Source organism: Saccoglossus kowalevskii, chromosome 20, assembly GCF_978046115.1.
Source record: "Saccoglossus kowalevskii chromosome 20, keSacKowa6.1, whole genome shotgun sequence".
Classification (NCBI taxonomy): Eukaryota; Metazoa; Hemichordata; class Enteropneusta; family Harrimaniidae; genus Saccoglossus; species Saccoglossus kowalevskii.
In genome coordinates this window covers 4,833,623-4,855,990 of record NC_140660.1, presented here as the reverse complement: position 1 = coordinate 4,855,990, position 22,368 = coordinate 4,833,623, and the positions used below count along the sequence as shown (strand labels likewise).

The 22,368-nt window shown below is 37.7% G+C and overlaps 1 pseudogene across 1 annotated transcript in view; it reads right to left on the bottom strand.

Moving 5' to 3' along the window:
* The window catches only part of LOC102810266 (uncharacterized), a 152,724-nt pseudogene that overhangs the window by 126,053 nt on the left and 4,303 nt on the right, over window positions 1-22,368 (bottom strand). The window contains exons 2-6 of the transcript XR_014927885.1: window positions 13,675-13,864; window positions 8,005-8,201; window positions 7,142-7,227; window positions 6,041-6,141; window positions 4,609-4,675 (exon numbers count right to left, since the gene is read on the bottom strand). The product of XR_014927885.1 is annotated as an uncharacterized LOC102810266 (transcript). The remainder of the gene's footprint in view (window positions 1-4,608; window positions 4,676-6,040; window positions 6,142-7,141; window positions 7,228-8,004; window positions 8,202-13,674; window positions 13,865-22,368) is intronic.

Here is a 22,368-nt window from a genome sequence, read left to right as displayed (position 1 = left end):
GCTGATATCAGATTATTGTATTTAAAGTCTGAAGTCACCATTGTATAAGATATTTACTGGATTTATCCAATTATAACAGGAGAGGGAAAGACAACACAGCAATTAGTACAAAGAGCAGTGACAGTTTTTGTTCAGCAAATCAAATTAGTTAAATTTGTGAAAATGTTGATATATAAATTAAAATAAATGATGAAAAAATAAATAGTTTTTTTGTTTTTTTAACTTTTAAATATGCATATTTTGCTCTGTAAAATACCAAAATCCAACACAAATTTGAACAAAATCAAGGTTTCCTCTGTTTTCATAAACACATAATAATATAATGTTGGGGGGGTCACCCACTTTTTTTTATTTGATAGGGGGTGGGTCGACTGAGATTTAGAGCTGGCAAAATGGAATCTGCCAACACCCCCCCCCAGGCCGAAGTAACTGACCAATCCCTTAAACCAAACAGATAAATATGACCAAAAAATTTGAAATTTGTTTTCAACATTTTAGATTGAACAGAGCAGCTAGACTATAAATGTAACTATTTTGTGGATGGTAACTGAAATTCAGTTAATTTTGAGATTTTCTGTAATTTTCACTGAATTCAGTCTTAATTTTGGAGAAAACATAATGCATTGCTTCTAATTTGTTATTGAAAAATTTGGAAAATTTTCATCAACTTTTAAGTTGATCAGAGCAGACTATAAATGGAACTATTTTGTGGATGGCGACTGTAGTTGACTTTGGCATTCAAATGTCAATATTTGTCTGCTACACTGTATACAGCCCCCTACCTCCCGCATATGTACTAGAATGCTAGAAACCCCTCTTAGTATGACATACTTGGAGTGAGGTATTATGGGTTATTATTTACATGATTAATCTGATTGGCTGCTCATTCCTGACACCATACCCAATCAGGGACCATTTAGTATATTTATTGGGAAAAAATTAAGTGACATGCAATAGTTCCCATAATTGGCTCCCCAATCATATTTATAACCTGTAAGGCAATCAGTCCCATTTGATGTTTTCACCGCGAAAAAAAATGCATTGTTAGTTTAAACAAAAGTTGAAGGTATGCACTTACGTAAATGACAGAGGTGTGTCTATGGTCAAAATAAGTCATATTTTAATGATTCAGTATACAATACTGTATTTGCTCTATTAGTAGTGCATGTACTTACGTAAATGACAGAGGTGTCTATGGTCAAAATAAGTCATATTTTAATGATTCAGTATACAATACTGTATTTGCTCTATTAGTAGTGCATGCACTTACGTAAATGACAGAGGTGTCTATGGTCAAAATAAGTCATATTTTAATGATTCAGTATACAATACTGTATTTGCTCTATTAGTAGTGCATGTACTTACATAAATGACAGAGGTGTCTATGGTCAAAATAAGTCATATTTTAATGATTCAGTATACAATACTGTATTTGCTCTATTAATAGTGCATGTACTTACATATAGCTTGCAATGACCTTTGAACTCTGATTGACACAAAACCAGTATTATACAACAATGTTAGTTTTAGTTGGGGCCACCGCATAAATAATAAACAAATGGGGGGGGATTTTAGTTTTCAGAAAATACTCGACATTCAAGACCAAACCAGCTAAAAAAACGTCTTAGACAACAAAAACTGAACTTGAAATATCAAACTTTTTGCAGGGCTTGATAAAATTGGTATCCTCGGGGGCGGACATCCGGGCATTTTCACCGCTTGGCAACCCTGGCGGTGAAAACAAAGGCCAAAAACTCGCAGAAAACGATATTTTGGGATGGTGGTTGAAACTCCCCTGAACAGTATAACAATGTTAGGCCTACGTGTGTAACATATATAAATTTGATTGTTCAGGATTACTTCAAAGTTGAGTTTGTGTTGTTTTCTCAAATTTTCACCGGCTAGACCGCCGTTCCACAGTAGCGCGAAAAGAGCCTATAGAAATGCATGTACAGTGGTGCGCGTCTTAGCAACGTGGAATGTCTTGTGACGTAGCTCCGCCCCCGAGGATACACCTTTCCTATAAATATCGCACTCTAGAGAGAAAATGCTTCAATTACGTACCTTGATGACATAAAGGTCGTTCAAATTGTCAATATTGTTTTAGTCTGTATATGGTTGTCCATCAACGAAGCCTGTGTTTTATATTTTTTACTAAGGGCACCAAAATAAACTCCCTAGGCATCGAAAGAATTGACTTTTTATACCTCTGTGAAGTCCTGAAGGTATACAGGTTTGGTATCTCGAAAACAGACATTGAGGCTTCCATGAATTTCAGACAATAAAATTGATTGAAGGAAATACCTGAAAATACTTTTTGGGTGTTTTGTATGGAATTTATTTTCACTGATTTTTGACGAGTTGAATGTAAAATATAGGAAAGGTATATGCGCTGAATTTTATTTTCAATGAATCATTTATTTAGCGAAAATAGCGAAAATTAATTCCAAGCGAAAATAAAGTATTTTACAGTATTACTAAAATGTCAGAAAACGATATTCATTTGAAATTAACATTCGTATACATTTTATTTTTTGTCCATGTCGATTCCTCACACTTATTTGGTGATAAATTTCTTTGTAATGTTCAAAGTTCAAAGGTCATGAAGTTATGAATTATGAACAGTTAATGATAAAATAATATGATAAAATTACACATTAATATTACACAGATTCCCATTAGAAGAGCAGCCACAGTGTTTGTTACACCCAGGTGACCTTAGCCTATCAGATCACTTGTTACATGTAAATTTCACATTAAGATAATCTCTGATTGGTGGAGTCAGCTTATGATGTCAATTATGATTACATGTGGTACTGTAAACTGTGTAATTTATGTTGCTAAAGTAATCCAGAATAGTGTAAATTTGTCAGAGCGCCCTCTAGTGACAAAAATGAGACATTTAACTGACTCACAATAATTTGTCTCTTGTGAATTACAGCAGTTTACAGTTGAAAAAAAAGTCAAATTCAGATGCAGTTTTAACAGCAAATTTTCAAGATCCAAATATAAACTTTCAAGAACAAAATTCGAGACACTGCGAAGCTTAAATTCACAGAATATTGCAGCACAATGTGATTCGATTTTACTGCTATGACTTGCATTGTCCAGTTTGTGCAACTCATTATCGATTTAAAAATAAGAATTTTTCTTGCTAAAATTGATAGTGCAACATTCTGCACATTTTTGTATTTTTTATATTTTTATAATTTGATATTTTTGCTTCAAATGAATATAATCTCTCATTGCATGCAGATTCTGATCAAATTCTCAGAAAGAAAAAAATTTAATTTTGTGAAAAAAAGTTCATTTTTGTTTTCGAATGATTAAATCAAAGTGCATCAACCTTCTAACCGAGAAATGACGATTAACAAAAATATGTATAAGAAAGACACAAACACACATGTGGAAGCAAAGTTGGTTTTGAGGAATACAGGACAACACACAACAATGACAAATTCTGATGGACAGACAACTGTGGAAGTAAAAGAGAGAAAGACTATGCCTGATTGGATGATAGGGTAAAATAGCCACTTATTCAGCCAATCAGAAATAATCTTTCAAAGTTAAATCAGAACTATGAACGAATAGAAGAACAGACTGAAATTTGAAATCAAAGATCATAATTTGCTAACATCAGTGGAGAAAAGAGACAACAAACGTCAAAATTCGAGAACATCAGTGGAGAAAAGAAATGAGTAACAGCAACAGGTAAGACGGAGCCTATAAATACAGTTTTCAATAGTTGAATAAATCAGACAATAATTATAAACACATGGAGTCAGAAGTCAGTGGACACAGCAGATAAAGTACCGGCACTGTAAAATATTTTTTTTAGGAATTTACTGTCACTGCAAAATTACTATAACCATCAAAAATTCTTGTGCTATTAGAATTTAGAATGTGAAATGAAATTATCCTTGTTTTTACACATGAGTATGTCACATCATACGGGATACATATCAAATACATTGCAGTGTGCTTAATTATATGCTTTAATTATTAAGGATGTTTGTAAGCGTGATTGCATTAGGAAGATTCCAGTTGAGTTAAAGCAAATTTATAAGGCAGAATTTGATATGTCAAAAAAAAAATCAGCAAACAAGCTGCTCTCTGATTGGTCTGACTGTTAGGTTTAAGGGTTGGGTAGCCAATCAGGTACAATGTTTTATGTAGTTTTTCACTGACTCGAAAGTTCTGGATTAGATTCCCAGAGCTAACTACAAGTCAGTATAAATCTGAGTATTGTCTGCCATAACATCCAAACACGCAGTATTCGGTTTGGAAGACTGGTTTGCATGTGCGCTTGCAATTAACATCTAAGACAAAAAATGTCAGGAGAGACAACAGTGACTGTCACCTGGTGTGAAAAATATTACCTGGCACCAAAATATTCAAAAAAAAATGTTTGTAGTGAAATGTTCATTGTTAATACTAACATTTTACTAGACTCATACAAAAGAGTATTTTTTTAAATATTTTTTCCCATGTTTTGCATGATGTGTCTCACACACAACAATAAGTGAGTTCACAGTGATAATAAATTCCATGTAACATAAATTACTCTACAGTAGCAAGTTCATCTGAATGGGAAAATGGAAACAATACCTGTTTTGTTGTCGTCAATTGCTACCAGTGCTTGCGTCAACTTGAACTGCAGCTTCTCGATTGTATTCTAAAAAACAAAACAAAACAATATTAAATTATGAAAACATGAAATCTAAAATTTAAGAATTTAACGCAATAATGCAAAAAATGCACTAAAATGCAAAATATTTCAATATTTTTCAAAAATTCCTTTATTAAGGTAGAATGCTACTTCTAAGTTTTGTGCATGGGCAAATATTTTACCGTCACTAGCAGCAGTAAGAATATTTTGTGTCAAAATCTGTCTACAATGAATCATCTTAGTATTAGCACAGATCTTAAAAAATAGGTTTATGGTATTAATCAACATTATGTGAACTTTTTTGGTTCATTGTCAATCTATTTTTAGAGAAAAACTGTCAAATAATATGCATAAAATTTAAATTTAAGCAGCAGTTTCCATAGACCACAATGAAAACACATTTCCTCTTTAAAAACCATTAGAAATATTGTCAATTTTGTAATACTTCTAGACATCAAAATGTATCTTGTAAGACACTGTATATTTTTTTTTCACCATGTGACCGAAAATAATTTAGAGATATTGAGAATAGTGAAATGCTACAAAACGGACAAAACATACTATTCTCACTGAATTTTATTTGTGTATTTTCTCTGAACAGAGTGTGGTGACCAAATATTTTTAACCTATTTTCTTAATCCCTGTAAGATGATCCATCAAATAAGTAAAAATAAGGAAAATGACAATATTTTTACTTTTGTGTAGCATTCTATCTTAATTTTTAAGTAAATGGCTACAAAAAATATATCCATATTTATAGAAAAATATTGAATATATTACATATATTTGAATAAATATGGATATATTTTTTTGTGGATGTGAGGAAAGTTGACTTAGACATTCAAAGAGCTAACAATGGGACAGACTTTGTTCCGATTTAGTGAAAATCCCCCGAAAAATAAAATTGTCATGCAAAGAAGATAAGAACATTATAGCATATATGGTGTTTACACGTGGGGGGGGGGGAGGCTAGCCTAAACTAGGTTAGTCAAAAATCCGTGGTTTAAAACTCTGGAGCGTTTACACGTATTGCTGGTTTAGTTTAGATCGGCATGACGTCATCATTTTTTGCGCCCTCTTCAGTAGAAAAGCAGAGAATACTATCCTCGGGGGGTTGTACCTGTGTTCATATCCTCAATTTCTAAGCTTTTAGTTTCAAGAACCCCAAAACCTTCTTAACCCAAGCAGTGTTACACTTCCCATTTCCAGATCTTCAGTTTCAAGGACCCCAAACCCTACTAAACCTAGCTGTGTTCATATCCCCAATTTCTAAGCTTTTAGTTTCAAGAACCCCAAAACCTCCTTAAGCCAATCAATGTTCATAATCCCATTTTCAAATCTTCAGTTTCAATGACCCCAAACCCTACTAACCCTAGCTGCTTCTGTTTGTGTTTTCTGTTTCTGGATCTCCAGATTCTTGATATCAATTTGTTTATACAGTTTTGTCATCTGGTCTTCTTTGTCTTCAATTTCTAAAAAAAAGGAAAAAACTTTAAACATGTTTGTTGTTGTTTAAAAAATATGCCCTGATTTTTTATTATTTATTTATTAAATTCTTGAATACTATAATTTTTCCCGCCAAAATTGTGATAATGTTTACAAATTATTCAATGATTTTAATAATAATTTAATACAAAAGTGACATAACTTTCTATTGCGTGAAAAATGACAGCTTTTTTTGTGAAAGTTCAGTTTTTGAAACATTTTCAGTTCCAAGTTGATGCAACTTCTATGATTTTTTTTGTTTTGTATACAAACAACAATTTCATGACATGTTGTACCAGTAAGAATTATTTTTGCCAAAATTTTGATGACCCCTGACTAAAAGTAACTAACACTGAGTTATTTTCCGGTCACTGCGAGATCTTGCATAATGCATGAAAGGCGCAGACCAAATGTTTGCCGATTGAATTTACATTTTTTTGTAGTTCAATGTCGAAACTTGCAGAGAGGAATATGATGTTAATGACCTCTTACTTCATCAAAATTGACCACTATCATCTCCTTGTATTGCCCTGCCTTGTAATGCTATGGGAAGTGCGCCCTCATTTCAGGGAAATCATTTCCTGTATCACACCTGGCCCAGTGCGTCCAGCTTTCATCAATCAAAACAAAACGTGTCATTCTAAATTATGTCTCGTATTTGAGGTAAAACAATCGTAATTACACATATAAGGCTAGGTGTACGATAAAACCTTTATGGACTGGATGCTGCCCTCAGTCGTACGGCATCCTCGCAAGCTTTGGTGCACAACATTGGGTCAAAAAAGTTGTATCCAATCCATAAAGAATATCATCAAATATGTATAGCACCTTATTAGGCACGGAAACACCTCAAAAAGTAATTTCTCATTTATCCAATCCCATGTGATGTTTTGACGTCACCATGAACTTTGTTTGTCCTGTTTTTACGTTCAATTTCAAGCATTCTACGTGATCTTGCAGTTTACCATCATAACTCGCCATACTAACCTGTTTGTGCACCAAGTAATTTCTCTGTTAAACTCTGAATGTCTTCCTTGGCCTGTGATAAAGCCTTCTCTAATTTCTTCTTGCTCCTAGTATACAGACAATAGGCTGTTATAATAGTTTGTTCACAAATGATGTAATTAAACATTAAGTAATGTAATAGAAACAAGGGAAAAAAAGTTAAAAAATCAATCTGTTATTCAGATATTCTCTAAAATTACTACGCTATGACAACCTATATATCATCTGAATGCTTGGAGATGGAAATGCAATTATAGTGTATACGTCGTATTAATTAATGTTAGTCTGAGTGCCATTCAACAACCATGGACATATGACTCAGATCTTCTATGATCATAACCAGAGACATTTACTGTGACCTCTCAAACCAGAACAGGTCATCTTGTAATTATACGGAAAATAACCATTAGTGTTTTGAAGAAAATCAGTTAGCACTAAAACACTAACTACATGGGAAAAATATACATGTATAACCATCATGGTGCAGCCAGACATAATATATTTTAACCATATGGTCTATAAAAGATAGCCATGACCATGGAAGATCTGACACTACAACTCAACTATCATGGAAGTTCTGACCATGTTCTGCCAATGGTCAACCATGATCATGGAAGTTATGGTTGAGCATAGTCATCGATGTTCAACCATGATTGAGCATTATCATGTACCACTGCAATTAGTTATTGGTTATGATTGACCATCAAATACCATGGTATACCATGTTTGCCCATTTGCTTGGGTAATAGAACAAATACAGTATCTTTTTTTTCCACAGTGACACATGAATATCAAAACTGGAACCTCCCTGACTGATACATGTGAACTATTACAATGTAACTTACTTTGTTGCAGCTTTTCCACCAGTTAACGTGTGCACGTATGTCACCATTTCATGGTTCAGTTCTTGTAGTTTCTGTGAAGCACTCGCCGCTGTATTCAGTGCATCCTGTATACTGTCAGACACTTCCTCTAAATCGATATCGTTTCCTTTCGGCATCAACTCGTCTTCATCGTATGTATTGATGGAGCTTACAAAAAACTATAGAAAAAACAACAACAAACTTTAAGATGGTATCAGGGGAGGGATTGGCACAAGAGGGTGCCATCTGATTTGAATGGAACATTTCGAAGTCAGTGAGTCGTAGCCCATCAGTAACGCAACAACGTCCCTTCTATGAATTTCAGCAATTTTTTTACAGAATAATCCTAAACATAACTTAGAAACATCTCGTAGAAAAAAAGGCTCTAAAATGATATCTAGTACAATACAATTCAACCGACAGCCAGTTTGACGCCACAATTTCTTGCTGGAGCACGAGTTCTACGCGTGATTTTATTGCGTTCAAAATTGTTCCATTCCAAACTGCGCATGTACACACACTGTGGTTTCTCAAAATGCATACTAATTAGGTAACATGTCACTGACAAAAGTTACTAAAAACATTTTGAGCAATAGTACTAGAGTGAAATATAAACATGCCTCCACATTCTACATGAATTTCGTAACTTGCTATGATCAGGGTAAAGAAAAAACATGTAGTTACTTTCAACAATTTGCTAGAGCCTGATCAAAAACATGTCTCAAAAAACACCTTTACATCAGTATTTCGATATATTTTTTTGACTCGTAAATATAGAATCTGTCAATTTAGAACTATCATGTATTCTATCGAAAAGCATTTTGGCACAATGTTACTGAAAAGATGATTTTTTTCATTGCTCATGAATATTAATTTATGCAAATTAAACAATTATTTCCACCAATCGTGTCATGCAACTCCCTCCTGGATGGTACGTTAGTATTCAAATTAAAGGGCACTGGTCACCATACCATGCCCTGTTCGCAGGCATTATTAAAGGTCAGTGGTTGCAACAGTAAGTTGCATTTGTGATTTTAACCTTTTCACCGCCAGTTCTCTCTTTTCATCACAAATTCACAAAATACTCCTGTTTATAGTCTGCACTTACCTTCAGAAGCCTGAGACAAAAATAGCCAAATTTTTTGAGTAAAAACTGAAAATTGACTCAAATTTTGTCTGTTGGCTCCAAAATTAGAGTTCATTCCCAAAAATATTCAAGAATATAAAAACAAGCAGCCTATCGGCTGAGATAGCTCCACTGTTAGCAATGCACATTTCAATTAAAGAACTGAAGACATCATTAGAAAATGAACACTATGAATAGTATCAAAGCAATCGGACTTACAGTTTTTAACAAGAAGTCGAAAATATCACTTTTTACCAAAAATTACAAAAATATTCACCAAAATAAATTAATTAGAGAATTGAAGATATCATCACAAAACGAACAAATTAGAGAGAGGTCCACATGTAGTACCTATATATGTAATATCAAAGCAATCGGACTTACAGTTTTCAACAAGAAGTCTAAAATATCACTTTTTACCAAAAATGACAAAAATATTCACCAAAATTAGAGAACTGAAGATATCATCACAAAATAAACAAATCTGAGAAAGGTCTACATGTAGTATCTATATATGTAATATCAAAGCAATTGAACTATTGGTTTTTAACAAAAAGTCGAAAATATCACTTTTTACCAAAAATTACAAAAATATTCACCAAAATTAGAGAATTGAAAATATCATCACAAAATGAACAAATCTGAGAGAGGTCCACATGTAGTACCTATATATGTAATATCAAAGCAATCGGACTTGTGGTCTTTAACAAGAAGTCGAAAATATCACTTTTTACCAAAAATGACAAAAATATTCACTAAAAATAGAGAATTGAAGATATCATCACGAAATGAACAAATCTGAGAGAGGTCCACATGTAGTACCTATATATGTAGTATCAAAGCAATTGGACTTGCGGTTTTTAACAAGAAGTCGAAAATATCATTTTTTACCAAAAATGACAAAAATATTCACCAAAATTAGAGAATTGAAGATATCATCACAAAATGAACAAATCTGAGAAAGGTCTACATGTAGTATCTATATACGTAATATCAAAGCAATCGAACTTACAGTTTTTAACAAGAAGTCGAAAATATCACTTTTTAGCAAAAATGACAAAAATATTCACCAAAATTAGAGAATTGAAGATATCATCACAAAATGAACAAATCTGAGAAAGGTCTACATGTAGTATATATATATGTAATATCAAAGCAATTGAATTTTTGGTTTTTAACAAGAAGTCGAAAATATCACTTTTTACCAAAAATTACAAAAATATTCACCAAAATTAGAGAATTGAAGATATCATCACAAAATGAACAAATCTGAGAGAGGTCCACATGTAGTACCTATATATGTAATGTCAAAGCAATCGGACTTGCGGTTTTTAACAAGAAGTTGAAAATATCACTTTTTACCAATAATGACAAAAATATTCACCAAAAATAGAGAATTGAAGATATCAACATGAAACGAACAAACCTAAGAGAGGTCTACCCAAGGTACATATACACCAAGTATCAAAGCATTCAGGCTTGTAGTTTTCAAGAAGAAGTCGAAAAAGTAAAACATTGACACGGACGACGACGACGGACAATCACTCATATGATAAGCTCCGCTCGACCAAGTCGACAGTGGAGCTAAAAAAGTGCAGAAAAATTTGGACGAGAAAGTTTTGTGGTGAAAAGGTTAAGTCAGTTTTTTTTTACCTCATTGAGTTGTCCTAAAAGTTTAGCTCTCTGCGTGCAGGTATCTTGATACCCTACGATAAATACTACAACCTCCTGATGGTATTTCTTCTTCAGTATTGCAACACCAATGATTCTTTCAAGTTCAATCTGAAAATAACATCAAAGAATTTAACTATACACCAAATTATTTTACATTTAGCATCGAAAACAACAGAATTTGTATCTGCATTTGTTCAAAAATGTATCTTCAAGCATTCTAATGTTCAAATTTTCCCTTATTTGGGATACTGTAAAATAAACACTATACAGAACACCCAAAAAGTATTTTAAGTGAAAATTAATTTCAGCTAAAATAAAGTATTTTACAGTATACATATACTTTATTTCAGGGGGCAAACCACTAAGATGCAAACTGTGGTTAGACTAGAGTTCAAGGGGCAGACTATATGTTGTTTACCACATAGGTAATAGGTTATTGTTTTATCCAGCATTTTAGTCTCAAGTTTTCTTTATAATTCCTTAATGATTTGTTTTCATCTATATTTTGATTTTAACCCCTCCCCCTCATCGAAAATTACATTTTACCCCTAATATTGAGTAACCTTGAATACTGACATTAAAATAAATTTAGATACCATACCAGGTTGCCATGGCAGCAATCTCTAAATACCACGGTAACCTATATCAACACCGTTGATGGCAGGCTAAATTGCTGTTTCCAATCACTTAGGATACATGCATAGGGTCACATGAACACATTGTAAAAATGAATTATCAAATAAAAAAAATTAGACAGAAAATTATTTACAATTATTAAACTGCAGACTGAAAATAATTGTCAGAAACTGTGGAATAATGTGCAAACTTAAATTGGGAAACGATTCAAGCAAACTCATGTGTGTGTTTGTTTGTTAATTGGTTACTCACCAGGTCTGGTACCAGTATTGCAGACTTGTTGTTGTTTACATATTGTTCATTTAATTCAAACTCATTGATTGTCTGAAATAAATGAAAATTAAAAAAAATTGCAAAATACAGCCCTGATAGGAGGAATCTACTAATAGTTCCAGTAAAAATGGCTCATAATTTTGGAAACTAGTAGCCAGGTCTGTAATAGAAGATGGATAAATAAAAAAAAATTGAATAATACAGCCCGGGTAGGAATATACTAGTTGTTCCAATTTCATAGTTTCATGGCTCAAAGTTTCGGAAACTTTGGTTGCTAGGTTACCATGCACTTTAGTTACATACACCAATAGAGTTCACAAACAAATTTCCAGTGAACATATGCTGAGATTCGTAAGCTATTTTATTTTCACTATTACAAATTATTATGATTTGATAATTTAAGGGCATTCGTAAAGATAAAATTTGACAAAGATCATTCATTATTCCGTGTCAAAAGACATGAGAGAAATTTCAACTGCTACAAAATGTCGTAATTTTCCCTGAATCAAAGAATCTTGAGAACTCGTCTCTCATAAAGTTAGAACAGTTAATTATATTTCAGCTTCAGTTTTTTACAGAACATGTCAGACATAGAAAATAAATATGCAAATTTTGTGTGTCATAATTTTTAGTTCTAAATTTTACTTTCATTTATTATCTGAATTCATATTTTCCCCCAAAAAACAAAAAAAAAAACAATTTTAATGACAGAAAATTTGAAAAAAAATTGAAAATACGTCACTTTTTGGAAAATATATTTACCATTTTACTTAATTTGTTAAGTCATACTACCAATGGGTTATCAATGCATTTGTGTCATTTAATTGCTATGCCCTTTCTGACATTACTAAATGCAGTACCGGTAAATTAAAATATTTTTCAAAATTACTAAAAATCTTAAAATGAATTATTGATAGCTAAATTTGTTTTACTATATTAATATATGTATCACAAATGGAAAATGTTTGTTTGTTTCCTTTTTCTTGTCTCAATTATGAATTTTACTAATTATTTTTACTTTTAATAAAAGTGGGAGGCAGTGTTTGTAAAAACATGAGGAAGGTGATTTTATTTACACAGACTGATTAACAGCAACAGATGGCCTAAGCAACTGGTTGAGTCACAAATTTAGACTTCCTTCCTACCACAAACCAACGACAAGCAGCTACAGAGAAATTACTAGATTTGAAGATTATTAGTATGGGTCTATTCTTGGGGGCAGAGCTACGTCACAGAATGTTCTATGTTGCTAAGACGTGTACCACTGTACCATGTATTTCGATGGCCTCTGATCGAGCTGGTGTGGAACGCCGGTCAAATAGCCAGGGAAAACAGCTGAAGTCAAAGAAACAGCACAAATTATGAGACAATCTTGAGCAACAATGTTCAAGAGTTTCTCCACAACTATCCCAAAGTACAGTTTTCGATCGTTGTTTTCACCGGTTACCGATGGTTGCCAGGCAGTGAAAATGCTAGGATGTTCGCTTGCGAGCATATATGGCAATGTGACGGCTGATTCAAACTTAAAATTATTCTTAAATGTATAAAATAATAATCTGAATTTATTTTAAGAAAGTTAAAGAAGAGCAGAGGTGTGGCTTTTGACACTCTGTACATGAAATTTGAGATCTATGAATGAATTCTGTTGATAAAAACAACTTGTATGTGCTGCGAAATGCCCTAAATATCGGGTATAAAACGGGTTGTGAAGCATAAGCCTTTGCATTTTTAGCATACATTGTCATCGTCGATTACATGTTTGTCCCAAGTATCGGTAGACTACCCCTCCACTTTAAATACTTCTTAAATATTCAGTTTATCTTTAAAAATTCATGTTTTATGAAAAAAAAAACATTTCCCACTCAATGCAAAAAGATCGTACAGCAATGTTAACAAAACATTTTAATTGAAAACTAAATAAATTTATTATTTAAAACATTTACCTTGTTCACCCTCAATTGTATTTTTTCCAATTATTCTTTGGTTTCATCTGAGACTCATTTAGCTTTAGCCCGGGTTGTTTTGTCAATTACGGCCTGTGCGGGAGCATCTCCCCGGTCAAGTATAGATATCGACGAGCCAATCACAGGGCCCGCTGACATCCGACGGGAAGTAGCACTCATTGTAAATTATCTACATAGAAAAAAAATCAAACAAAAAAAGTAAATGTTAAGAAGTTTTCATAATATTGAATTTCAATATTTTTGGAAGACATATATGATTACTTTAGGGTGGTCTGTAAATATTATGATCTTGTTTGATGTTTTTCAAAAAGGAATCAACTTGGTGATGTCACTGTGCAATTTGGTGATGTCAATGAAACTTAGTGATGTCACTGTGCAACTTGGTGATGTCAATGAAACTTAGTGATGTCACTGTGCAACTTGGTGATGTCAATGAAACTTAGCGATGTCACTGTGCAACTTGGTGATGTCACAGTGCAACTTCGTGACATCACCTGTGCAACTGGGTGATGCCACTGTGCAACTTGGTGATGTCACTGTGCTACTGGGTGATGCCACTTTGCAGCTTGGTGTTGTCACTGTGCAACTTGGTGATGTCACAATGCAACTTGGTGATGTCACTATGCAACTTGGTGATGTCACTGTGCAACTGGATGATGTTACTGTGCAATTTAGTGATGTCACTGTGCAATTTAGTGATGTCACTGTGCAACTTGGTGATGTCACTGCAACTTAGTGATGCCACTGTGCAACTGGATGATGTCACTGTGCAACTGGGTGATGCCACTGTGCAACTTGGTGATGTCACTGTGCAACTGGGTGATGCCACTTTGCAGCTTGGTGTTGTCACTGTGCAACTTGGTGATGTCACAATGCAACTTGGTGATGTCACTATGCAACTTGGTGATGTCACTGTGCAACTGGATGATGTTACTGTGCAATTTAGTGATGTCACTGTGCAATTTAGTGATGTCACTGTGCAACTTGGTGATGTCACTGCAACTTAGTGATGCCACTGTGCAACTGGATGATGTCACTGTGCAACTGGGTGATGCCACTGTGCAACTTGGTGATGTCACTGTGCAACTGGGTGATGCCACTTTGCAGCTTGGTGATGTCACTGTGCAACTGGGTGATGTAACTGTGCAACTGGGTGATGTGACTGTGCAACTTAGTGATGTCACTGTGCAATATGGTGATGCCACTGTGCAACTGGGTGATGCCACTGTGCAACTGGGTGATGCCACTGTGCAACTTGGTGATGTCACTGTGCAACTGGGTGATGCCACTTTGCAACTGGGTGATGCCACTATGCAACTTGGTGATGTCACTATGCAACTGGGTGATGCCACTTTGCAGCTTGGTGTTGTCACTGTGCAACTTGGTGATGTCACAATGCAACTTGGTGATGTCACTATGCAACTTGGTGATGTCACTGTGCAACTGGATGATGTTACTGTGCAATTTAGTGATGTCACTGTGCAATTTAGTGATGTCACTGTGCAACTTGGTGATGTCACTGCAACTTAGTGATGCCACTGTGCAACTGGATGATGTCACTGTGCAACTGGGTGATGCCACTGTGCAACTTGGTGATGTCACTGTGCAACTGGGTGATGCCACTTTGCAGCTTGGTGATGTCACTGTGCAACTGGGTGATGTAACTGTGCAACTGGGTGATGTGACTGTGCAACTTAGTGATGTCACTGTGCAATATGGTGATGCCACTGTGCAACTGGGTGATGCCACTGTGCAACTGGGTGATGCCACTGTGCAACTTGGTGATGTCACTGTGCAACTGGGTGATGCCACTTTGCAACTGGGTGATGCCACTATGCAACTTGGTGATGTCACTATGCAACTTGGTGATGTCACTGTGCAACTGGATGATGTTACTGTGCAATTTAGTGATGTCACTGTGCAATTTAGTGATGTCACTGTGCAACTTGGTGATGTCACTGCAACTTAGTGATGCCACTGTGCAAATTAGTGATGTCACTGTGCAACAGGGTGATGTCACTGTGCAGCTTGGTGATGTCACTGTGCAATTTTGTGATTCCACTGTGCAACTGGATGATGCCACTGTGCAACTGGGTGATGCCACTTTGCAGCTTGGTGATGTCACTGTGCAACTGGGTGATGTAACTGTGCAACTTAGTGATGTCACTGTGCAATATGGTGATGCCACTGTGCAACTTAGTGATGCCACTGTGCAACTTAGTGATGCCACTGTGCAACTTAGTGATGTCACTGTGCAACTGGGTGATGTCACTGTGCAACTGGGTGATGTCACTGTGCAGCTGGGTGATGTCACTGTGCAACTGGGTGATGTAACTGTGCAACTTGGTGATGTCACTGTGCAACTGGGTGATGTCACTGTGCAACTTGGTGATGTCACTGCAACTTAGTGATGCCACTGTGCAAATTAGTGATGTCACTGTGCAACAGGGTGATGTCACTGTGCAGCTTGGTGATGTTACTGTGCAACTTAGTGATGTCACTGTGCAATTTTGTGATTCCACTGTGCAACTGGATGATGCCACTGTGCAACTGGGTGATGCCACTGTGCAACTTGGTGATGTCACTGTGCAACTGGGTGATGCCACTTTGCAGCTTGGTGATGTCACTGTGCAACTGGGTGATGTAACTGTGCAACTTGGTGATGTCACTGTGCAACTGGGTGATGCCACTTTGCAGCTTGGTGATGTCACTGTGCAACTGGGTGATGTAACTGTGCAACTGGGTGATGTGACTGTGCAACTTAGTGATGTCACTGTGCAACGTGGTGATGTCACTGTGCAACTTGGTGATGCCACTGTGCAACTTAGTGATGCCACTGTGCAACTTAGTGATGTCACTGTGCAACTGGGTGATGTCACTGTGCAGCTGGGTGATGTCACTGTGCAACTGGGTGATGTCACTGTGCAGCTGGGTGATGTCACTGTGCAGCTGGGTGATGTCACTGTGCAACTGGGTGATGTAACTGTGCAACTTGGTGATGTCACTGTGCAACTGGGTGATGTCACTGTGCAACTTGGTGATGTCACTGCAACTTAGTGATGCCACTGTGCAAATCAGTGATGTCACTGTGCAACAGGGTGATGTCACTGTGCAGCTTGGTGATGTTACTGTGCAACTTAGTGATGTCACTGTGCAATTTTGTGATTCCACTGTGCAACTGGATGATGTCACTGTGCAACTGGGTGATGCCACTGTGCAACTGGGTGATGCCACTGTGCAACTTGGTGATGTCACTGTGCAACTGGGTGATGCCACTTTGCAGCTTGGTGATGTCACTGTGCAACTGGGTGATGTAACTGTGCAACTGGGTGATGTGACTGTGCAACTTAGTGATGTCACTGTGCAACGTGGTGATGTCACTGTGCAACTTGGTGATGTCACTGTGCAACTTAGTGATGCCACTGTGCAACTTAGTGATGCCACTGTGCAACTTAGTGATGTCACTGTGCAACTGGGTGATGTCACTATGCAACTTGGTGATGTCACTGTGCAACTGGATGATGTTACTGTGCAATTTAGTGATGTCACTGTGCAACTTGGTGATGTCATTGTGCAACTTGGTGATGTCACTGTGCAACTTAGTGATGCCACTGTGCAACTTAGTGATGTAACTGTGCAACTGGGTGATGTCACTGTGCAGCTGGGTGATGTCACTGTGCAACTGGGTGATGTAACTGTGCAACTTGGTGATGTCACTGTGCAACTGGGTGATGTCACTGTGCAGCTGGGTGATGCCACTGTGCAACTTGGTGCAACTGGGTAATGTAACTGTGCAACTGGGTGATGTCACTGTGCAACTGTGGGATGTCACTGTGCAACTGGGTGATGTCACTGTGCAGCTGGGTGATGCCACTGTGCAACTTGGTGCAACTGGGTGATGTCACTGTGCAACTGGGTTATGTAACTGTGCAAGTTAGTGATGCCACTGTGCAACTGGGTGATGTCACTGTGCAACTGGATGATGTCACTGTGCAACTGGGTGATGACACTGTGCAACTTGGTGATGTCACTGTGCAACTGGGTGATGCCACTTTGCAGCTTGGTGATGTCACTGTGCAACTGGGTGATGTAACTGTGCAACTGGGTGATGTAACTGTGCAACTGGGTGATGTCACTGTGCAACTTAGTGATGTCACTGTGCAACTTGGTGATGTCACTGTGCAACTTGGTGATGTCACTGTGCAACTTAGTGATGCCACTGTGCAACTTAGTGATGTCACTGTGCAACTGGGTGATGTCACTCTGCAACTTGGTGATGTCACTGTGCAACTGGATGATGTTACTGTGCAATTTAGTGATGTCACTGTGCAACTTGGTGATGTCGCTGTGCAACTTGGTGATGTCACTGTGCAACTGGGTGATGTCACTGTGCAACTTAGTGATGCCACTGTGCAACTTAGTGATGTCACTGTGCAACTGGGTGATGTCACTGTGCAGCTGGGTGATGTCACTGTGCAACTGGGTGATGTAACTGTGCAACTTAGTGATGTCACTGTGCAACTGGGTGATGTCACTGTGCAGCTGGGTGATGTCACTGTGCAACTGGGTGATGTAACTGTGCAACTTGGTGATGTCACTGTGCAACTGGGTGATGCCACTTTGCAGCTTGGTGATGTCACTGTGCAACTGGGTGATGTAACTGTGCAACTGGGTGATGTGACTGTGCAACTTAGTGATGTCACTGTGCAACTTGGTGATGTCACTGTGCAACTTGGTGATGTCACTGTGCAACTTGGTGATGTCACTGTGCAACTTAGTGATGCCACTGTGCAACTTAGTGATGTCACTGTGCAACTGGGTGATGTCACTATGCAACTTGGTGATGTCACTGTGCAACTGGATGATGTTACTGTGCAATTTAGTGATGTCACTGTGCAACTTGGTGATGTCACTGTGCAACTTGGTGATGCCACTGTGCAACTTAGTGATGCCACTGTGCAACTTAGTGATGTCACTGTGCAACTGGGTGATGTCACTGTGCAGCTGGGTGATGTCACTGTGCAACTGGGTGATGTCACTGTGCAGCTGGGTGATGTCACTGTGCAGCTGGGTGATGTCACTGTGCAACTGGGTGATGTAACTGTGCAACTTGGTGATGTCACTGTGCAACTGGGTGATGTCACTGTGCAGCTGGGTGATGCCACTGTGCAACTTGGTGCAACTGGGTAATGTAACTGTGCAACTGGGTGATGTCACTGTGCAACTTAGTGATGTCACTGTGCAACTGTGGGATGTCACTGTGCAGCTGGGTGATGTCACTGTGCAACTGGGTGATGCCACTGTGCAACTTGGTGATGTCACTGTGCAACTGGGTGATGCCACTTTGCAGCTTGGTGATGTCACTGTGCAACTGGGTGATGTAACTGTGCAACTGGGTGATGTGACTGTGCAACTTAGTGATGTCACTGTGCAACTTGGTGATGTCACTGTGCAACTTGGTGATGTCACTGTGCAACTTGGTGATGTCACTGTGCAACTTAGTGATGCCACTGTGCAACTTAGTGATGTCACTGTGCAACTGGGTGATGTCACTATGCAACTTGGTGATGTCACTGTGCAACTGGATGATGTTACTGTGCAATTTAGTGATGTCACTGTGCAACTTGGTGATGTCACTGTGCAACTTGGTGATGTCACTGTGCAACTTAGTGATGCCACTGTGCAACTTAGTGATGCCACTGTGCAACTTAGTGATGCCACTGTGCAACTTAGTGATGTCACTGTGCAACTGGGTGATGTCACTGTGCAGCTGGGTGATGTCACTGTGCAACTGGGTGATGTAACTGTGCAACTTGGTGATGTCACTGTGCAACTGGGTGATGTCACTGTGCAGCTGGGTGATGCCACTGTGCAACTTGGTGCAACTGGGTAATGTAACTGTGCAACTGGGTGATGTCACTGTGCAACGTAGTGATGTCACTGTGCAACTGTGGGATGTCACTGTGCAGCTGGGTGATGTCACTGTGCAACTGGGTGATGCCACTGTGCAACTTGGTGATGTCACTGTGCAACTGGGTGATGCCACTTTGCAGCTTGGTGATGTCACTGTGCAACTGGGTGATGTAACTGTGCAACTGGCTGATGTGACTGTGCAACTTGGTGATGTCACTGTGCAACTTGGTGATGTCACTGTGCAACTTAGTGATGCCACTGTGCAACTTAGTGATGTCACTGTGCAACTGGGTGATGTCACTATGCAACTTGGTGATGTCACTGTGCAACTGGATGATGTTACTGTGCAATTTAGTAATGTCACTGTGCAACTTGGTGATGTCACTGTGCAACTTGGTGATGTCACTGTGCAACTTGGTGATGTCACTGTGCAACTTAGTGATGCCACTGTGCAACTTAGTGATGCCACTGTGCAACTTAGTGATATCACTGTGCAACTGGGTGATGTCACTGTGCAACTTAGTGATGTCACTGTGCAACTTAGTGATATCACTGTGCAACTTGGTGATGCCAATGTGCAACTGGGTGATGTCACTGTGCAACTTGGTGATGCCACTGTGCAACTTAGTGATATCACTGTGCAACTGGGTGATGTCACTGTGCAGCTGGGTGATGCCACTGTGCAACTTGGTGATGTCACTGTGCAACTTGGTGATGCCACTGTGCAACTGGATGATGTTACTGTGCAACTTGGTGATGTCACTGTGCAACTTGGTGATGTCACTGTGCAACTTGGTGATGTCACTGTGCAACTGGGTGATGCCACTGTGCAACTTAGTGAAGCCACTGTGCAACTTGGTGATGCCACTGTGCTACTTAGTGATGCCACTATGCAACTTGGTGATGTCACTGTGCAACTGGGTGATGCCACTGTGCAACTTGATGATGCCACTGTGCAACTTAGTGATATCACTGTGCAACTTGGTGATGCCACTGTGCAACTTGGTGATGTCACTGTGCAACTGGGTGATGTAACTGTGCAACTTAGTGATGCCACTGTGCAACTTGGTGATGCCACTGTGCAACTGGGTGATGTCACTGTGCAACTTAGTGATGTCACTGTGCAACTTAGTGATGTCACTGTGCAACTTAGTGTTGTCACTTTTACAACTATGGAAAGTGATGATGTCATTGAAAAGCTTGGTGAAGTCACTAAACATTTGTGCATGCAAAATTGTGGCTCAATAAGCTAAGCCATGGTAACTTAATTTATGACATTGTGAAATGCCCATATATGATGGGATCTGTAAAAAAAAGGCCAGAGACATCTGCTCGTACTTTGCTTCCCTGACAATAAAATGACACTGGCAGGAAAGAAATACAAGCTAGCACTGGTATACTGTAAAGCCGTTTATTATCACTAGCATTTCATTTCACTATTTTAATGTTTTGAGCATTTTCACTGGGTTCACAGACTTGGCAGGAAAACAATGGGTTCTATTGTTACTCACATGTCTATATGGATTTTATTTACCTATCAGCAAAAATACTGTAAAATACTTTATTTTAGCTGGAATTAATTTTCGCTGAAATGACTTTTTGGGTATTTTGTATGGAATTTATTTTCACTGATTTTTGGTGAGTTGAATGTAAAATATAGGAAAAATGGTACCGTATATTCGCCGGATTTTATTTTCACTGAATTATTCCTTCGGCGAAAATAGCGAAAATTTATCCCAAGCGAAAATAAAGTACTTTACAGTAGTTAAAATTAAAAACCAGTGAATAATTAATATGTTTACAGTAAGTTTGGTTAGTTACATGTGTAGTCTCACAACAATGGATACATTTACTACTGTAAATCACTATTGTACACAAAGCAACTAGTCTATTTTAATCTCAGTCACGGTTGAAAGATTATTTCAGTCAGATTGTCTATCAAAAAGTTGCAGAGCAGTGTTACTGACATACATACCACAGAATTCAGATTTTTTAAACTGAAAACAAATATCAGTATTATGAAAAAAAATCTCACAATACTTTACAAGAAAAACAGCTATGGTACTACAAAATATTTTATTTTCGCTCAGGATTTATTTTCTTATTTTTCGCTGAAGGCACGAGTTCGTGAAAATAAAGTCCAGTAAATATACCTTTTTTTATATGTTATACATTCAACTCATCAAAAATTAGTGAAAATAAATTCTATTCATAATACCAAAAAAGTATTTTCAGTGAAAATTAATTCCAGCTAAAATACCGGGGGGGGGGGGGGGGGGTAAGGTATGACATAAAATTAGCAGGGTAAGTATAGGAGTCGGATGGTGTCACTGTATCACGAAAAATAATAGGTGACGAAATTACTACGTGGTGGATACAGTGGGCCAGTTTAAATGAAATGTCATTATAGGGCTCCCTCAGCCCTCATTGTAATCCTAACTTTGTCCCCACCAGTGCCCCTCCTATATTTTAATTTGATATGCCCCTCTTTAAGAAATTGTATAGTTACCAGGAGGGGCATGTAGAATTATATTGCTGGAGTGATATAGTTTAGGTTAGGGGTGGGGGGGGGGGGCTTAAAGAAGTCATTCTGTTTAAATCAGAGGTGAAACTAAGGTCTGTCCACCTGTTACAGACAGGCAGATTTTAGCTGGAACAGGTAAATTAAGGTCTGTCCACCTATTACAGACAAGCAGATTTTAGCTGGGACAGGTAAACGTAGAAATTGCCTGTCCCTGTGGAATTAAGGCCTGTCAACCT